Genomic DNA, 18,649 nt, shown 5'->3' on the forward strand with positions numbered 1-18,649 from the left:
CCCCACTACCATTCACACATCCCCTGTGTCCTCTCCAAGTGTGTCTGTGACGCCCCCTCCCAAGATACACAAACGCAGGCACACACCCACCCAACAGCCATCCACCTCACGACAGCCTCCAGCGGATGCACCTTCACCCAAAGTCACCAAACGTACACCTCCTACAACCACCACATCTTCCTCCACTTCCAAACCCCTCCAGCTACCCGTCCCAGTGTGTCCAAAAAACTTTTCCTGTCCAACCTTGACCTCTTTCCCACACCTCCCCCACCTCATCCATCTCCTAGGTCCTGAACTAGCACCTCTGCCACAACATCTCCAGGACCAGTGGTGCCTGTAGTCACCGGAATCTGGAGTGCACCGGCCACCAGGGCAGCCTGTGTGGCATGGAGCCACAGCACAGACAGTCCCCCACCTGTGAAGCATCAGAAGTTGGCCAGTGCCCGGCAGTAGAGGGGGAAGACTCCAGCCACCAAAGCCGCTCCCAGGGGTACAGGTGGGAGTGTGGAGTCAGCTGTGACACCTTCCAAGGTGGGGAAGGGCCACAAGAAACCTGGCAAGTCTGGGAAGAGCAGCACGGCGGAGAAGACCGCCATCATCCCCGATGCCCAGGAGGCCACTGCCAGCACCATCCCAGCTGCCCAGGAGGCCACCGCCAGCACCAGCCCAGCTGCCCAGGAGGCCACCGCCAGCACCAGCCCAGCTGCCCAGGAGGCCACTGCCAGCACCAGCCCAGCTGCCCAGGAGACCACCGCCAGCACTAGCCCCGCTGGGCCATGAAAGACCGTCAGCACTAGCCCCGCTGGGCCATGAAGGACCGCCAGCAAAAGCCCTGCTGGGTCATGAAGGACCGCCAGCAGCTGAGACCCTGCAATGGAGACCGCCATCTCAAGCACCGCTGAACAGGGCACCGCCGCCTCAAGCACCACTGAACCGGGCACTGCCATCTCAAGCACCGCTGCACAGGGCACAGCCATCTGAAGCACCGCTGCACAGGGCACCGCCATCTCAAGCACCGCTGAACAAGGCACCGCCATCTCAAGCACCGCTGCTCAGGGCACCGCCATCTCAAGCACCGCTGCACAGGGCACCTCCATCTCAAGCACCGCTGAACAGGGCACCACCATCTCAAGCACCGCTGAACAGGGCACCACCATCTCAAGCACCGCTGAACAGGGCACTGCCATCTCAAGCACCATTGGCCCATGAGCGGCAAGGGTACTGATGCAACTGAGTCCATCACGGGGTGAATGATGCACTCTGGGCACCATGCCCCCTCCAGAACCAGTGGAGAGATACATCCACTACCTCAGTCTTTGGCAGGATGAAGCACTCTGGGCACAAAGCCCCCTCCAGAACCAGTGGAGAGATAGATCCACTACCTCAGTCCTTAGCAGGATGAAGCACTCTGGGCACAAAGCCCCCTCCAGAACCAGTGGAGAAAGGCATCCACTCCCTCTGTCCTTAGCAGGATGAAGCACTCTGGGCACAAAGCCCCCTCCAGAACCAGTGGAGAAAGGCATCCACTACCTCAGTCCGTGGCAGGATGAAGCACTCTGGGCACAAAGCCCCCTCCAGAACCAGTGGAGATTTATCCACTACCTCAGTCCTTAGCAGGATGAAGCACTCTGGGCACAAAGCCCCCTCCAGAACAGTGGAGAAAGGCATCCACTCCCTCTGTCCTTAGCAGGATGAAGCACTCTGGGCACAAAGCCCCCTCCAGAACCAGTGGAGAAAGGCATCCACTCCCTCTGTCCTTAGCAGGATGAAGTACTCTGGGCACAAAGCCCCCCTCCAGAACCAGTGGATAGATACATGCACTAACTCAGTCCTTAGCAGGATGAAGCACTCTGGGCACAAAGCCCCCTCCAGAACTACTGGAGAAAGGCATCCACTCCCTTTGTCCTTAGCAGGATGAAGCACTCTGGGCACAAAGCCCCCTCCAGAACCAGTGGAGAAAGACATCCACTCCCTCTGTCCTTAGCAGGATGAAGCACTCTGAGCACAAAGCCTCCTCCAGAACCAGTGGAGAGATACATCCACTACCTCAGTCCTTGGCAGGATGAAGCACTCTGGGCACAAATCCCCCTCCAGAAACAATGGAGAGATACATCCACTACCTCAGTCTTTGGCAGGATGAAGCACTCTGGGCACCATGCCCCCCCAGAACCAGTGGAGAGATACATCCACTACCTCAGTCCTTGGCAGGATGAAGCACTCTGGGCACCAGCCCCCTCCAGAACCAGTGGAGAAAGACATCCACTCCCTCTGTCCTTAGCAGGATGAAGCACTCTGAGCACAAAGCCCCCTCCAGAACCAGTGGAGAGATACATCCACTACCTCAGTCCTTGGCAGGATGAAGCACTCTGGGCACAAAGCCCCCTCCAGAACCAGTGGAGAGATACATCCACTACCTCAGTCTTTGGCAGGATGAAGCACTCTGGGCACCATGCCCCCCCCAGAACCAGTGGAGAGATACATCCACTACCTCAGTCCTTGGCAGGATGAAGCACTCTGGGCACCAGCCCCCTCCAGAACCAGTGGAGAAAGGCATCCATCCACTCCCTCTGTCCTTAGCAGGATGAAGCACTCTGGGCACAAAGCCTCCTCCAGAACCAGTGGAGACTGTTATCCACTTGAGAGATTGTGGCTTTGCACTTCCCAGGATTGAACAGTGGGCAAACCACCCACTTCTGAGGCTTGAGATACTGTGGCTTTGCACTCCCCAGGATTGAACAGTGGACAAACCACCCACTTGTGAGACTTGAGAGACTGTGGCTTTGCAGTCCCCAGGATTGAACAGTGGGCAAACCACCCACTGTAGAGACTTGTGAGACTGTGGCTTTGCACTCCCCAGGATTGAACAGTGGGCAAACCACCCACTGTAGAGACTTGAGAGACTGTGGCTTTGCACGCCCCAGGATTGAACAGTGGGCAAACCACCCACTTTAGAGACTTGAGAGACTGTGGCTTTGCACTCCCCAGGATTGAACAGGGGCATGTGGCCCCCTCGTGGATTTGGGGTCGTGCACTCAAGCGGCTGAGGTGCCCCCCCTTTCCCTCCCCCTGAGGTGCCTGTTTAGTTGCTGTCTGATGCCCCTGCAGTGTTCTCTCCGTCATGGTCGGGGATCTTGTGTGGACCTCACCCATACCGTGTGGTCCCAGTGTTCCATGGACTTTCTTAGAGCACTACCTGGACTACTATGCTTGGTATATATTATGTACATGGTGTATATATATATATTTCTGCCTACTAGCTTTTAATATATTACAATGGTTACACTCATTTTCTATTGCCTTTGCATTCTTCTGGGGGGTTTGGGGGGGTGTAACTGTGATGTATTGATATGCATTAGTGTGTGTGTTGTAATGGGTGAGGGTGGGGATGTTGCGTGTGTGTGTCACTGTTTTTTCCCTCCCCCCTCCCCTGTTTCGTAGGTGCAGTACTCACCGTGGTCTTCGCCGCCGGCGTTCGTGCTCCTGGTAGAGGAGCAGGAAGACTATTGCAGGAAGAATTTGGAGTTCCAGGTCTATGGCGTCCTCGTTCCTCGTGGAGTGTGTAGAGGTGAGCGTTTTTCCTTTGGGATTCCTGTTTCTGCTGTGTTTTTATCCGCGGTGAATCTGCCCCGGAAAAGGTGGCGGATTGGCCTGTCATAATAGGGTGGGCGGTACATTGACTCCCGCCTTTCTGTTGCCGGTGACCACCAAGCTGTTTGTTTGTACCGCCGTGGCGGTCGGAGTGTTAAAGTGGCTGTCTTTGTTGGCGGTTTCCGCCACGGTCGTAATTCCATATTTTTTACAGCCGGCCTGTTGGCGGTCTCACCGCCGCTTTAACACCGACCGCCAGGGTTGTAATGACCACCTATATCATTTGGGAATCCCACACAGCTAAATATCCCCATCAAAGTTCTGGTCACCACCTGTGCAGTTACAGTCCTCAGAGGGATTGCCTCTGGGTAACAGGTGGCATGGTCCACCAAAACCAGGATGAACCTGTTGCCTAGGGCACTTTTGAGGTTCAATGGACCAACAATGTCGATGCCCACCCATTCAAAGGGGGTGCCAATGACAGGAAGTGGAATCAGGGGGGCTTTAACCCATTTTCCTGTTTTACCACTGGCCTGGCAGGTAGGACAGGACCTACAGAACGCATCTGAGTTTGTCCTCATTCGGGGCAAATAGAAGTGGGTGACAAGCCTGGTAAAAAGGTCTTGTCTTGACCCAAATGTCCTGCCAGAGGAATGTCGTGAGCCAGACCCAGTAAGAAGGTTCAGTAACACTGGGGGACCACCAGCGCACGCGCTGCCACCGTCGCTGGAACCTTAGGCTCACTGTAGAGGAGATCATTCTCCCAATATATGTGGTGATCGCCAGAGGCTTCACCTGCTGCCTGGGCTGAGGCTTGGTTCCTCATGCCCTCTAGAGTTTGACATTCTTACTGCGCCTGGCAGAATTAATCCCTGGTGGGCCCACCCTCAACTTGCCAGCCAGCAAGCTCAGGTAGGTCATCTAGGGCAGCAATGTCTTCCCCAGTTGGCTCGGGGGCCTCCTTCTCAGGAATCCCGTCAACCACTGCGGGAACTTCTGGGACTGGTTTTCCGCACCCCTTGCCCCTCCTCTTGGCAGTTGTCTGGGCCATTGTTCCAGGCTCCAGACGTCTTTTACTTCCCTCCCGGGCATCCATGGACTATGTGGTCATGCAGAACCACTCATGCAATCCTAACATCTCCAGGTGAAACCTTAGCTCTACCTCCTCCCTCGTAGTGTGCTCAAGGTCATTGCCTAACAGACAAACTACAGGCATGGCAGGACTCACAGCTACTTTCAGAGTTCCAGAGACCCCCCCCACCACTCAAAGGGAACCAGAGCTACTGGTAGTTGGCTCTCACGATTGTCCGCAACTATGACTTGGTGGAATGTATTTGGGAGGACCTGCTCTGCTGACACCAGCTGACCCTTGACAGTAGTCATGCTGGCTCCTGTGTCACACAGAGCCTCCACCCTTTGCCCATTAATGGTGACCCACTGCCTGTACTTGGAAGTATTGACAGGCATGTGGGTTTTTGGCAACATCTCTGCATCCCCCAGGGACACTAGGGTTACCTCTATCTGCTCCCCAAAACTTTCTGGGACCATCTCCTCCTCGAGTGCTACACTAGCCAACCCAGGTGTCTGCCCTCCTTTGGGGGGCTGTGCCCTCTTGGGACACTTGGAGTCGCCCTCAGAGTGCTCATACTTATTGCACCCTGCACATTGGGGTACAGACCTCCCTGTTTTATGGTCAGTCAAACCTCTCCTTTTGGAATCGGACCGGGACTGGTTACCACTATTCCCTTGGGAACTATTTTGAGGGCCTTTAGAGAACTCCTTGTTTTTAAGTTTTTGGGTGTCCCTCCCAGATACCTTTCTGGACACTCTGGTGCTAGTCCAGAGGTCCGCCTCCTCAGCAAGCTTCCTGTGATCAGTCAGTTTACTGTCTAATAGATGCTGGCACAACTCTGTAAAACAAGTACTGAGCATATGCTCTCTCAGAATCAAATTATGCAATCCTGTGTAATCATCTACTTTGCAGCCCGACACCCATCCATTCAGTGCCTTAATGGAAAAGTCAAAGAAATCTACCCATGTTTGTGTGGACTGTTTGGTGCTGTCCCTGAACCTCTGATGGTATTTCTCAGGGGTCAGCCCAAACTTGGCAAGTAAAATGGCTTTGGAGATGTGTTTTGATCCTTTGGGTCCAATGTGAGAATTGTGTTGTTATGATGCATCCTAGGTTCGATGCATCAAGCATTTTAGAAGGGGAGGTGAGGAAAATTCTGTGGTCATTGGTTGACCAGGAGCCAGAGAGGGAGCCAGACGCCAGGTTGTGTCGTTGATCCAATAAACTTAATTTTACAAGTTTATATGCCTCTCCGATGTTGCTCACAAAATTTTGGCGACGAGCTTCAGGTGTGGGCACAACCTGGGTCTGGTAGACACTTACCTGCTGTTACCGCCGTGGTAGTGAAGCTGTTGTCAGTGGCAGTGACGAGGCTGACGAGCTGTTGGGCTGTTGGGATCGATTGATCTGATTGAGTGCCACACCAGCTTTCAGTCCTTCCTTGGGTGGTACACTCTATCAGAGCCATTCGCCGGAGGCAGTGCGCCGAGTGTTGTCTGCCCTGAGGAGGTGTGGCAGTGCGTTAATGAGTGTTGCGGCCTGGAGGAAGTGCAGGGGGCGCACTCTTACTTAATTAAAAACCAGACTGCACAGCAAGAGTCGCTCGCCCGGAGGCAGTGCGGCGAGTGTTGTCTGCGCGGCCGTATCAATGAGTGTTGTCCACCTGGAGACGTGAAGGGGGTGCACTCTTACATATATAAAAACTAGACTGTTCACCCGGACATTTTACCTTGGAATTCACGTCTGTGGCGGCCATCTTACCTTTTAAGAAAAAAAAACACCAATTTGTTGATTTTTACTTTGCAGTTCAACAAAGACTAGACTGCTCACTTGCATTTGGTGTTTTTTTTTTAGTTCAAGGAATTTCTTCCTTTCTTGTGGTTTAAGAAAAAGAAATTGTCACATTTACTGTTGTGGTGTTGATTATTACACCACCCTTTTTTCTACAACAGAAGGCCAACCCGACATTTGTTGGGAGGATTGGATTGAAATTTTAGAAAATTACATCATAGCACTTGATGGTCAGAACTTTTCTTCGGCCAGGAAAAAAGCAATTTTATTGAGTGCTCTTGGCATTGAGGGGCAGCAAATGTTTAAGTACTTGCCAGTAGCATTAGGTCCTAATGGTCAACCTATGGATAACATTTACAAGGAGACCATAAAAAGGTTAGAGAACCGATTCACGAAAGAAGTTAATTTGGTAATGACCCTATATACATTTTACACCCAACCTAAGGGGGAACATGAGTCCATTGATGAGTTTGTGGCCAGACTAAGAGAACTCTCCATTAAATGCCGTTTCGGTAATATGACGGAGGAATTGATCCGAGATCAGTTGATTGTGCAGTGCAGGGAAAAGAAAATACAGGAAAGACTATGGGCAGCGAAAGAACCCTTACTCATGGAAGCTATTGGAATGGCTAAAGTAATTGAAGAGTCGCAGAGGTGCATGAAGGAACTCAACAAAAAAGACAGGGCAACGGATGTATCTGTGATTAATCTGGGTCAACAGGACTGGGTCGAGAGTGAAGTCTTTGCAGTCAAGAGGAAAGAAAAGATGGAGTATGAATTCACTAGGAACAAGGAGGAGCAGAGTGTTCATGGGGGCCAGGAGCAAAGGGGACTGAACCCGTTGTGGTAGCAGCTTTCACGATGCTGACTCCAAAAAGTGTTTTGCTAGCAACAAAATTTGCAGGAAGTGTGGGGAGAGAGGTCATTATGCGAGAGTGTGCAAAATGAACAGGAGCAGTAGTTCTAGTGTGCGTGTGGTTGAGAGTACGATGGGAAATTTGTGTACTGACAGGGCTCTCATAGTAAATGAGGATCTCAAAACTAAAAGTGCAGTCTTTCTTGAAAAGAAAGGGAGAATGTCTAGGCCAACAGCAATTTTTAATGTGTGTGGGAAAAACATTGAACTTATGGTTGACTCAGGATGCATGTACACAATCATACCCAAACAAGTTTCCAAAATGTATTGGAAGAATATTAAACTTATGCCTAAAGACATAAACCCGGGGGTGTATCAAGACAAATCCATACACATTTTGGGGTATATGGAAGGCAATATACAATATGGTTCAAGGTGTACCAAGGGTGAAGTGTATGTGTTGATCAAAGGACCGTCAATCCTGGGGTGGATGCACCAGTTTGATTTGAACAACATGCAAAATGCCAGAGCTCCTAATCAGGTGTTGGTTTGTGGTCGAACTCACCCTGGAGAAGGTATTGATTGAAGCAGAAAATGTATTTTGCTAAAAATTGGAATGGCCCAGAGGGTATGTTCATAAAGTAAGAGTGAAATCAAATGCCACTCCGGTACAGCATAAACTAAGGCGGGCACCACAGTCGGTTCGTGATGGGTTGAAGAAACTTTTAGCAGAGATGCGGGAGGATGGTGTTATTGAGCCTGTAGGAGCGTCAGAGTGGGTGTCACCTGTGGTCCTTACCAAGAAGGCTGATGATTGTCTAAGAATCTGTGTAGACTTGTGCTCTGTGAACCAGAATATTGTGGTTGATGTCTTTCCTCTTCCTAATATGAATGAGTTATTTACCTTGGTGAGGGACAAAAGATATTTTTCCAAACTTGAATTAAGGAGCACTTATCACCAAGTTAGGTTGTATGAGAGCTCGAAGTCACTTACCACATTCATCACCCCAGAAGGAACATTTCAATTCACTCGGTTGCTATTTGGTTTAGCATCCGCTGCAATGACGAAGGTTGTGGAAGGGATAATGGATGTAATTTACTTCCAAGACGACATTCTGGTCATGGGAAAAACGAAGGGGGAACATAACACCACCTTACGCTTAGTGTTGAGAAAACTGGAGGAATGTGGTCTCACGCTAAATCAGGAGAAGTGCACCTTTCTGGCCGAACAGGTAGAATATTTAGATTATAATGTTGCTATGGGGTCAATCAAGCCTAAGCGCTCCTTGTTGGATGCCATAAGTAAAGCACCTATCCCAAAGGATAGAGACCAACTAAGATCGTTCTTGGGGTTGGTGGAGTAGTACGCTACGTTTGTTGAAAAATTTGCAGAGAAGACAGAAAGTCTTAAATAAATGTTGCGCAAGGGCATCAAGTTTGAGTGGGAGGACAAATAGGAGCTTTGTTTTGACAACATTAAGAAGGAAATAAGCCAAGCGGGCATATTAACAGTGTTTGATAGAAGTCTAAAATCTGCACTTACAGTATATGCCAGTGCATCCGGCTTGGGTGTGGTTCTTTCTCAATTTCATGGTAGTGATGAAAAGACTGTGGGGGTCATTCTGACCTTGGCGGTCCATGACCGCCATGGCGGAGTGCGGCGGAAGCACCGCCAACAGGCTGGCGGTGCTTCCTGGGCGATTCTGACCGCGGCGGTAAAGCCGCGGTCGGAAAAGGGGAGCCGGCGGTTTCCCGCCGGTTTCCCGCTGGCCCAGGGAACCCGCCATTGCGGCGCTGCTTGCAGCACCGCCATGGGGATTCCGACCCCCTTACCGCCAGCCTGTTTCTGGCGGTGTCCACCGCCGGAACCAGGATGGCGGGAACGGGTGCTGTGGGGCCCCTGGTGGCCCCTGCACTGCCCATGCCACTGGCATGGGCAGTGCAGGGGCCCCCTAACAGGGCCCCACAAAGATTTTCACTGTCTGCTTAGCAGACAGTGAAAATCGCGACGGGTGCCACTGCACCCGTCGCACCCCTTCTACTCCGCCGGCTCCATTCCGAGCCGGCTTCATTGTTGAAGGGGCTGTCCCGCTGGGCCGGCCGGCGGTCTTCTGGCGGTCGCCCGCCGGCCCAGCGGGAAAGCCGGAATGACCGCCGCGGTCTTTCGGCGGGAACCGCTTGGCGGGCAGCAACCGCCGCCCGCCGCGGTCAGAATGACCGCCTGTGTCATTTGCCTCTCGTACACTGACATTGGCCAAAAAAAACTATTCGGTCATAGAGAGTGAAACTTTGGCAGCAACCTGGGGTGCTGAATATTTCTGTGTGTACTTGTAGGGCTTACCATTTGTTATAGGGACAGATCATAAGCCGCTAGTAGGAATTTTAGCTCCAGGGTGTGCAGGAAAGGGTTTAGCCAGGTTGTCTAGGCTTGCAGCAAGACTTCAGGAGTATATCTACACTGTTGATTTTCTACAAGGTTGGAAGAATGTTCAAGCAAATTGCTTATCTAGATTGCTGTTGAATTGGAAGGAAGTTGATGATGTTGGTGTGAGAGATACAAATGTGGAGGGTGCAGTTCCCACCGTAGAAGATGCAGTGGATAGTGGAACTGGTTCATTTTCGGGGATGCAGTGGGAAGAGGAGATGGAAGAGGATCCAGTAATGAGAGATGTAATTAAAATGATTAAATGTGGAGAAGTGAGGGAGAGCCCTCTGTCCCCAGCTGTGAGACTCTATTTGAGAGTGCTGGAGGAACTCTCTCTCTGTGGTGATGGTGTGATCATGAAGGGGGATTGTTTTGTTCCTCCTGTGGGGTTGCAATTCCGAATTTTCCAGCTGGCGCATGAGGGTCATCTTGTGCAAGGACTGGTCATCCAAGAGGGTGAGAGTAAATGTTTGGTGTACAGGGAAGGACAATCAGATTAAGGAATGGGTGCAAAATTGTAGCTTGTGTAAAGAGAGTGAAAAGTGGCTGGTTCTTGAGAAGAGTGAGGGTGGATATTTAGGAGATCCTGGAAAGGCTTAGTATACAATTTGCTTGGATTTTTTTTGACCGCTGAGGGAATTGTCTCCAGCTATGAAATTTGCAGTGGTGGTTGTGGATATTCATTCGAGGTAGTTGGTGGTGGAATTTTTGAGAGATGTCACCACAAAAACCACCATTAGTGTTTTAAAAATAAATTTCAAAGAAGAAGGGGCTCCAGCAGTCCTTATTACAGACAATGGCACACAACTTACTTCACAGGAGATGGTAAGGTTTTTAAGGGCTTGGGGAGTCAGACATTCCTGTACATCCTCATATAATCCAAGGGGAAATGGAGTGGCTGAGAGAGCTGTCAGACTTCTCAAAGGAACTATGCAGTTGGCTTTGGCAAACCAGTGTGATGTCAAAGAAACCATTTCAGACATGGTGTGGGCATTTCACACCAAGCACACAGTGTTACTCAGATGATCCCTTTTGTGGATATGAGGGGCTGATTGCTCGTCACCAAGTTAGTGCCAGCCTGGTTCAAGAGGATCTTGCATGATGAGACAGCTATCAGTGATTCAGTTAAGTTTCCCAAGAAAGACGAGATGCAAGCTAGTTTACGTGTAGAAATGGGAGATTGGGTCAAAGTGAAGTCAGGCAGGATACAAGGAGGTTTAACCAAGTTCAGGGGTCATTTCCGGGTTCAACAAGTTGGTTCACATTTTGTGATTTTGGAGAATGGTGAGAGGTGGAATTTTCGGAATGTAGCTCTGTATCAAAAGAGTGGAATGATTGAGAAGGCTTTTGATGAAGGTTGCTCAGGAATGATGTTCATGAATGATGGTGAGGTTGTCAGTGAGAAAGGTGGATGATTGTGTTGAGGAACAGGGTGTTGGAAATGAGTGTGGTGATGGCTCTGTTGAACGTGGTGATGCACCTGTTCTTCAGAAGAGGATTAGGAAACCACCTTCTTATTTGAAAGATTTCATCAGATAAGAGATGATGTTGGAAATAGTTTTTATTGTAAGAGAATTAGAAAACCACCTTTTATGTTAGCGCTTTCGTTAGATGTGATATGTTATTCAAATAATCTTATTGTTATCATTCTAATTTTTACATTTTTGTTTTTCCACATCCTGATGTCTTGTTGCTATTGTAATGTGAATTATCTTTCTCATTTGTTATTTATTGATGAACGGGAGAGGATGTGTTATGATGCATCCTAGGTTCGAAGCATCATGCATTCTAGAAGGGGAAGTTGGGAAGATTCTGCTGTCGTCGGTTGACCGGTAGCCAGATGCCAGGTTGTATTGTTGATTCAATAAATGTAATTATACACGTTTATATGCCTCTCCGATGTTACTCGCAACATGTGTCCCTCCCCAGTGCTGGCACATAACTCCACATAGCTGTACGCCATTGCCCTTCAGGATTTATCTATGTCATCTCCCACCACAAAACTGGGCACCACATTTTTGGGTACACAAACCTTCTTTTCTCCAGCAGGTCCTGCCTGTATGCTGCCACGGTTACTGCTGGACTCAGACTGCTGCGCCTTAAGATCTAGCTCCTTGAGACTCAGTTCATGAGCCAACAAAAGTTTATTTTCAGCCAAGGCATTCTCAGCTGCTTGCACTTCTCTCTCTGCTGCCTTTCCTCCTGTTGAGCCTCAATTTTCAGTCACGCCATTTGCAATTGGAACTCCCTCTCTTCTCTTCTTTCCTCTGCGGTCAGGCCTTGATCAGAGACACTGCTCCCTGGTCTGGCATGGGGCACAATTGCAGTGGTAACTTCATCCACTGATGGCAAGAACTCCTCTGAGGGGCCATCTAATGGCTCCTCATCCTCAGCATCATCCTCTAAATGGGCTTCTGCCCAGGCCCTCAGCACCACATGAAACTCCTTCTTTCTGGAGACGCCTTTGGTGGGTACACTCATCTCCTTGCAGAACCCTTTTAGTTGTTTGACAGTATATGTCTCCAACAGGGCTAGGTCAAAATCGCCTGCTTGAGACCTAGCCTGAGACTCGTTGAGTGAGGATTTAGGTTTAGAAAATTGTCAGGAAAAACCAATTTGCAAAAAGAGCTAAAAATCAAGTTGACCTTCAACTGTGGGTAGGTAGTGAAACACTTAGCTACTGTATGTCACTGCACAAATACAAGTCCTATCCTCACCAATGATCACCAATGTTAGAAATGGGGTCTTTGGTTGGCAGTCAGGTTACCCCCTGTCCAAGCAAGGACCCTCACTCTAGTCAGGGTAAGTCACACACAATCCAAATTATCCTGTGCCCACCCTCTGGTAGCTTGGCACTGAGCAGTCAGGCTTAACTTAGAAGGCAATGTGTAAAGTATTTGAGCAATAAACCATACAATACCACCTTATAACACCACAAAAATACACCACACACTGTTTAGAAAAATATATCATATTTATCTGAATAAATGCAGGTCAAAACGATCAAAGATGAAATAAGCAAATGTAGGGATATCACTGAAGTGATATCAAGCGTCTTTAGAGTTAAAAGATTACGGCAAAAGCCATAAAAAGTGTCTTAAGTTCTTCTAGAAACAACAAGTGCCTCTTGCAGGGCAAAGTACCTGGTTTGCGTTGAGAAATCCTTGCAAGGGACCACAGAGGAGGAGATGCGTGGAAAACGGTAAGTGTGCGTCGGTTTCGCCCCTTCGCACCCGGTCTTGCGTCGTTATTTTCCACGTGGGGAAGATGTTGCGTCGATTTACGGCGGGCGGACTTGGATACTCTTCGGGTTGCGGGGTTTTCAGATGCCCCTGGGATGATGCGGGGAATCCTGGGCTTGCGGAGCGAAGTCACAGCGGCTGTGTCAATTCCTGAAGGTGATGCGTGGAATTTTCTTTCGCACGGCAGCTGCTGCTTCAATTCCTTTCAGGAAGTCGAGCGGCGTCGTTCTGAGTCAGCTTGCGTCGATCCAGTAGGGCTGTGCATTGAAGTTCCGGTCACATCGCTGGCGCTGCATCAGCCTTCTGTTGTGAAGTCGGACTGTGTTGTTCTGCGCTCGGCCTGCTCTAGCGGTTACCTAGGGCACACCTTAGGGGTGACTTATATGTAGAAAAAAGGGAGTTTTAGGCTTGGCAAGTACTTTTTAATGCCAAGTCGAATTGGCAGTGATCTGCACACACAGGTTTTGCAATGGCAGGCCTGAGACAAGGTTAAGGGGCTACTGAAGTGGGTGGCACAATTAGAGCTGCAGGCCCACTAGTAGCTTTTAATCTACAGGCACCTATAGTGCACTCTACTAGGGACTTATAAGTAAATTAAATAGCCCAATTGGGTGTGATCCAATGTTACTATGTTTAAAGGAAGAGAGCATATGCATTTTAGCACTGGTTAGCAGTGGTAAAGTGCACAGAGTCTAAAACCCAGCAAAAACAGTATCTCAAAAATAGAGGGAGGCAGGCAAAAAGATAGAGGTGACCACCCTAAGGCTGTCAGGTCTAACAGAAAGAAAAAGAGAAATCTAAAATACGTCTTCACAATAATAATACCTCTCCTTAAGGGTCAGCAAGCAGAATTTTCTTCATTAGGGTACATCAGCATCAGGACAAAGGAATTTGGGAAAGGGGGTACGGTTCAGAATTCGGGGCTCTAAGTTCTCTGCACCATCCGATTTAGTATCTAAAGCAGGCAGCAAAGCACTTTTAGTCTTTAAGCATCAAGTGAAAAAGTAAGCACCATCATCATTGCGTGGAGCATAAAAAATCTACTCAAAATAATAAAGTACCAGCACTGCAGTAGACAAACTGGCAAATGTCAAAGTGACAGAAAGTCAAAGTGACCCACAATCGATAGAATGTCTGAGCATCGAATGACCAGCAAATCTGCAGAGTGGCTGCAGAACTCCAAGTGCAGTGCGGTTAGGTTAAAGTTGTCCCACATTGTCATTTGTCAGTGGTATTGGTGATGTAAATTGTCCAATTACAGATTTACTACATATCAGAGAGATATCGGATAAAAAGCACATTTCGATGATTGGTTCTTCTCAGTTTGCGTGCAGGCAGTCAATACAATAAGAATCAATTTTTGAGTTCTTCCGTCCGACATCAGAAGATTTCCGTCCATGTTCATGACAATACCATTTTCCCATACTCTTCGAGTCAACAGTTACAATGCTGTAGATACAATTCAGGCTACGAACATTTCCTCAAGAGAAGTAACATTCTGTTAGTGCAAGTTTTGGACAAGTTCAAGAATCAAACAATAGAGTAATTATACAGCAGACATGAGATCATTGTTCTAATGCTGCATTTTTAAAGTATTTGGAAGAAATTCTCTTCTAGCTGCGGCCTTGCTAAACTTTAGGCCTTTTTATTAGTACAAGTACATTTCATACATTTAACTGTAAGTATGATAGGGTAGTGCATTTTAAGAAATATATGAGCTCCTAATACATTCCAGTACATTATTAGTGAATAACTTTGTATATGATGACGGCCGATCGAGTAGGCACATTTCATGTTACATGTTAATTTTCACGTTAATTCATTTTTTATGTTAAATCGATTCTAGAAATACATAAATTAATTCTAGCGCTCATAGTTCTTTGCGGCTCCTTTTTGCAGGGTAACTTTCAGATCTGTCCGACAGTGGGGGAATGATGTGATGATCCTGATGCAAGACCCTAACCTTGCCTAACTTCTCCAGTGATGGTTCTGATCAGGCCGCATGTCTTGCTGATACCGGTGACCCCCCCCCTGGAATACTGGGGTCACCATATCCTCTCTGTGCACAGTCTCTAGGCCTCCTGCCACAACAAAGTCTTCCGCAGCAGCCCATCCTGGCATGCAGGGTTGAAGGCCACCACTGCACAAGGGCTATGGCCATCAAAGCACGGCAATCTTCTCACAGTGACCCCTCCTGGCTTATGGAGTAGCTGCCTGCTCACTACTCACGGACTCTGGCCTAATCATCGCCAAGTTGCACACAGCTTAATTCATGGCAGCCTCTTCTGGCATATGTCAGTCACAGACTTCATCTTGCACACAGACAATGAGCTGATTGGTGCAACAGCTGTCTCCTCACACCTCACTCAGGGGTCCACTAAACAGGGCTCCTTACTGGGCCTCACTCCCTCTAATGCTCTCATATTCCTCACAGGGTACATTGGTCTTGGCAAGAAGGCAGGTGATGGTGCTCCATGGCAGATGGTCATGGATTCCCTCCGTAATGTCCACTCACCTAGCAGGTAGACTAGCAGGGATTGACCCACAACCTGGTCACATGTAGAAATCTTGAAGAGCTTTCCCTTTTCACACAGCTACTCTGGCCACTTGGTAGGTGACAACTTTTGGGGTCTCAATCTCCCCTTCTTATAGTCCTTTTCCAGACAGAAAATATAAAAATATTCAGACAGCAAATGTGATTTAGAGTTTGTGTTTTTGAAGGTTAGGGTCTGCTTCCTCATGAAGTGCCCACTGCTCTGCTCACCCTTCCTCTTTGGAAGTTTGTCACAGCATCAGCGACCCCAAAGCTGACAGCTCCACAACACAGGCCAGAGACAAGAGTTCACACCTGAATGTCAGCCACAGTGACATATGTTCATCAAAAGCTTATCCCAGGGCTGCAGCCTGACTCTTTATGATTCTCTTTTCAGACTCATCTCCTTTCTGAGATGTGCCCATGCCCCTGCCCTTTGACCTCTCACTGAATCAAGGAGCACCCTTTGAAGTGGTTCTTCTTCAGTGTGTGTCCCACCCAGCTTACAGAATGCAACAATGCACACATCTGTCTGGGGGAATTCCTCTACCTCATTTCATCATGTTTTGCCATGCAGGCCTAAAATGGAGCCCATAGTCTGTAATGTATTGTATTATCCACAGGCTCACAGACACCCAGTATATGGATTTAATATACATGCATGGACAGCATTGTATCCTTTGTGTACTGTACCACTCACAGGAACACAAACACCCAGCACATGCATTCAACATGCACGCACTGCTCACCATTACATCCTTCATGTACTGTATGACTCACAAGTACACTTGCACCCATCACACTTAATCAACATGCACACACTTCACAGCGCTATCTCCTTCACGTAGTGTAACTTTCACAGGTGCACGTACACCCAGTACATGCATTTAACATGCTTGCAACGCAAAGAACTCCATTATCCCTGCAGTGTACCCATCCAGGCATGCATACACCAAGTGCAGGTACACCACTCATGCACTTCACAGCACTCCACACCACACGTAAGTAGGCCAACGGGCAAGTTAAGCACACATCTGCAGAACTTTGATCCTCACTTCAATGGCACAAGTTAAAAAGGACCTACACACTCCTACTGATCACTACATTACATGCTGCAGTCACCGCAATCAGGCTGTTTATCTCCTGGTGAAGGCAGTGGCCTTGCGCCACTCTGAAGGTAGCACTTTGGGTGCCCCTCTTGTTTCAAGAAGACCACAAACTGTGAGACAGACTTATGTCATGGCACACACACATGGTCCATGTTTGTTTATGATAGCAATAATCAGCAATAGGGATCCCAACATTAGTAGAGTCGGGATACTCAGGACAGGACTGCGTGTCCATCACCATGCAGAGGACATTTCTGTCCCAACGGGTATGCTCTTTAAGCTGTACTTACCTGTACGGAATCTGTAATTGACCTGAAACTGAATTTAGGGCCAGGCTGTACTGGCTTGTTCACAGAGTGGTTACCATGTAATTAACAACAAGAAATCAGACATTTGTGTGTGAATAAAAATTTCAAATCTATTCAAATATGAGCATATTTTGCCTTTCACCATTCAAAACACTACCTTACCTATTGAGACATACTTTCAACATTAACACTGCAAAACAGTGAGCCTTTCAATAAAAGTCTACATTTGTACCAATACCCTCTCATTGTTTGCCTAACATACCCTCCAAATCAAGAAAGTCAGTCGATCTCAGGTACTGAAAAGTAGGATCACATGTCAGCCCTGGAGTGCTTGACTTTAGCCTAATTTAGAACTTGGCAGATTGGTTCCTCTGTCATAACGGTGATGGATATCCCATTCGCCAAAATCTAAATTCCATTATTTCCGATGGCATTTAGATTTCGGCGGATGAGATATCCTTCAACGTTGTGACAGAGTAACCCATCCGCCAAGTTCTAAATCAGGCCCTAAAACTCTTTCATTGCCACTTATGAAACATCGTAGAAGACTCAAAATTTAAATCCAGAAGGAGTGGCCTGTAGCGAGGGACACTACTTGTCTCGAGTGTCCGTCAGGCCATAATCCCTATGTTTGCTCCTGCCTTACTGGGGCAACACACCAAAACATATCCAATTTATGCCTGTGGGGTTATGGGGTGCTTGTTTGCCCTGAGACTAGGGTTTCTTCTGAAGCTTACAAGTATAGCCACTAATTATTTTTTTCTTTTCTTTCTTTTAACTTTTTCTTTCAATGTGGCAACTGACATGCCAGATAATAGAGGGTGCTCCTGCCACCGTGAGGCACTGTCAGAATGTGCCAACCTTGTATTCCAGATCCAACAGGACTGATATCTGCTTCCACACTTCTCACTGGCGAAAATACAGAGAATGTTAGGTTGATTACAAGCAGAGCCATTGAAGAGAGAATGGGAGACAAGAGAAAACAGACTCACTAGTTTTTGTCTTTACCTGGTCACAGAACTGAAAACCGTCTTCAATCAAGGACGTAATTAGTGACTTGATTCACGTTGCCAATCCACCTGATTTGTTATTTTATATATAATATACCTTTAAGCATTTCTGTTGCTATGGCTCTCTGATAATTGAAAATGCTTGTCTTGTTAGAGTTGAAACACAATTACATATATAAAAGTAATGTGAATAGTAGCCAGGTCTATTATGTTTTTCTCACTGCACACAACTACACACAACTATTTTCCACATTTTGTGAGCAAAATTGTGATTCAAATGATGTTCAAAGTAATAGGTTTACAACCATAGCATATGAGTTTTAAAATAAAAGTTATCCTTATCTCTAAATACATGCAGATTTTGATTGTCATATAAAAACAACTAGATGCACAATATAGAAGTTCATAATATGACTCCTGAAATAGTATGTGGAAATGTAAGTTCAAATCCTTAAACACAAATAGTTTCCTACAATTCAATTAAATGTTTTGTCAACTTGAAGCATTACAAGAGACTTATGAGTGATCAAAACTTTGGCAAGGTCCCAGATGCAACAGCTATGTATCTCGATTGCCTAGCAAAGATGGTCTAGGCCACGAGGAACTTAAAATTACAAATACCGCTTGGAAAGTTTGTGAACGTCCTCTGGCTTCATGGGATATGTAGTTGTCCTAACTGACCTCGTTCTTTTTGTGTAGCGCATCCATCAAAGAT

This window comes from Pleurodeles waltl, chromosome 2_2 (genome assembly GCF_031143425.1).
Source record: "Pleurodeles waltl isolate 20211129_DDA chromosome 2_2, aPleWal1.hap1.20221129, whole genome shotgun sequence".
NCBI lineage: Eukaryota > Metazoa > Chordata > Amphibia > Caudata > Salamandridae > Pleurodeles > Pleurodeles waltl.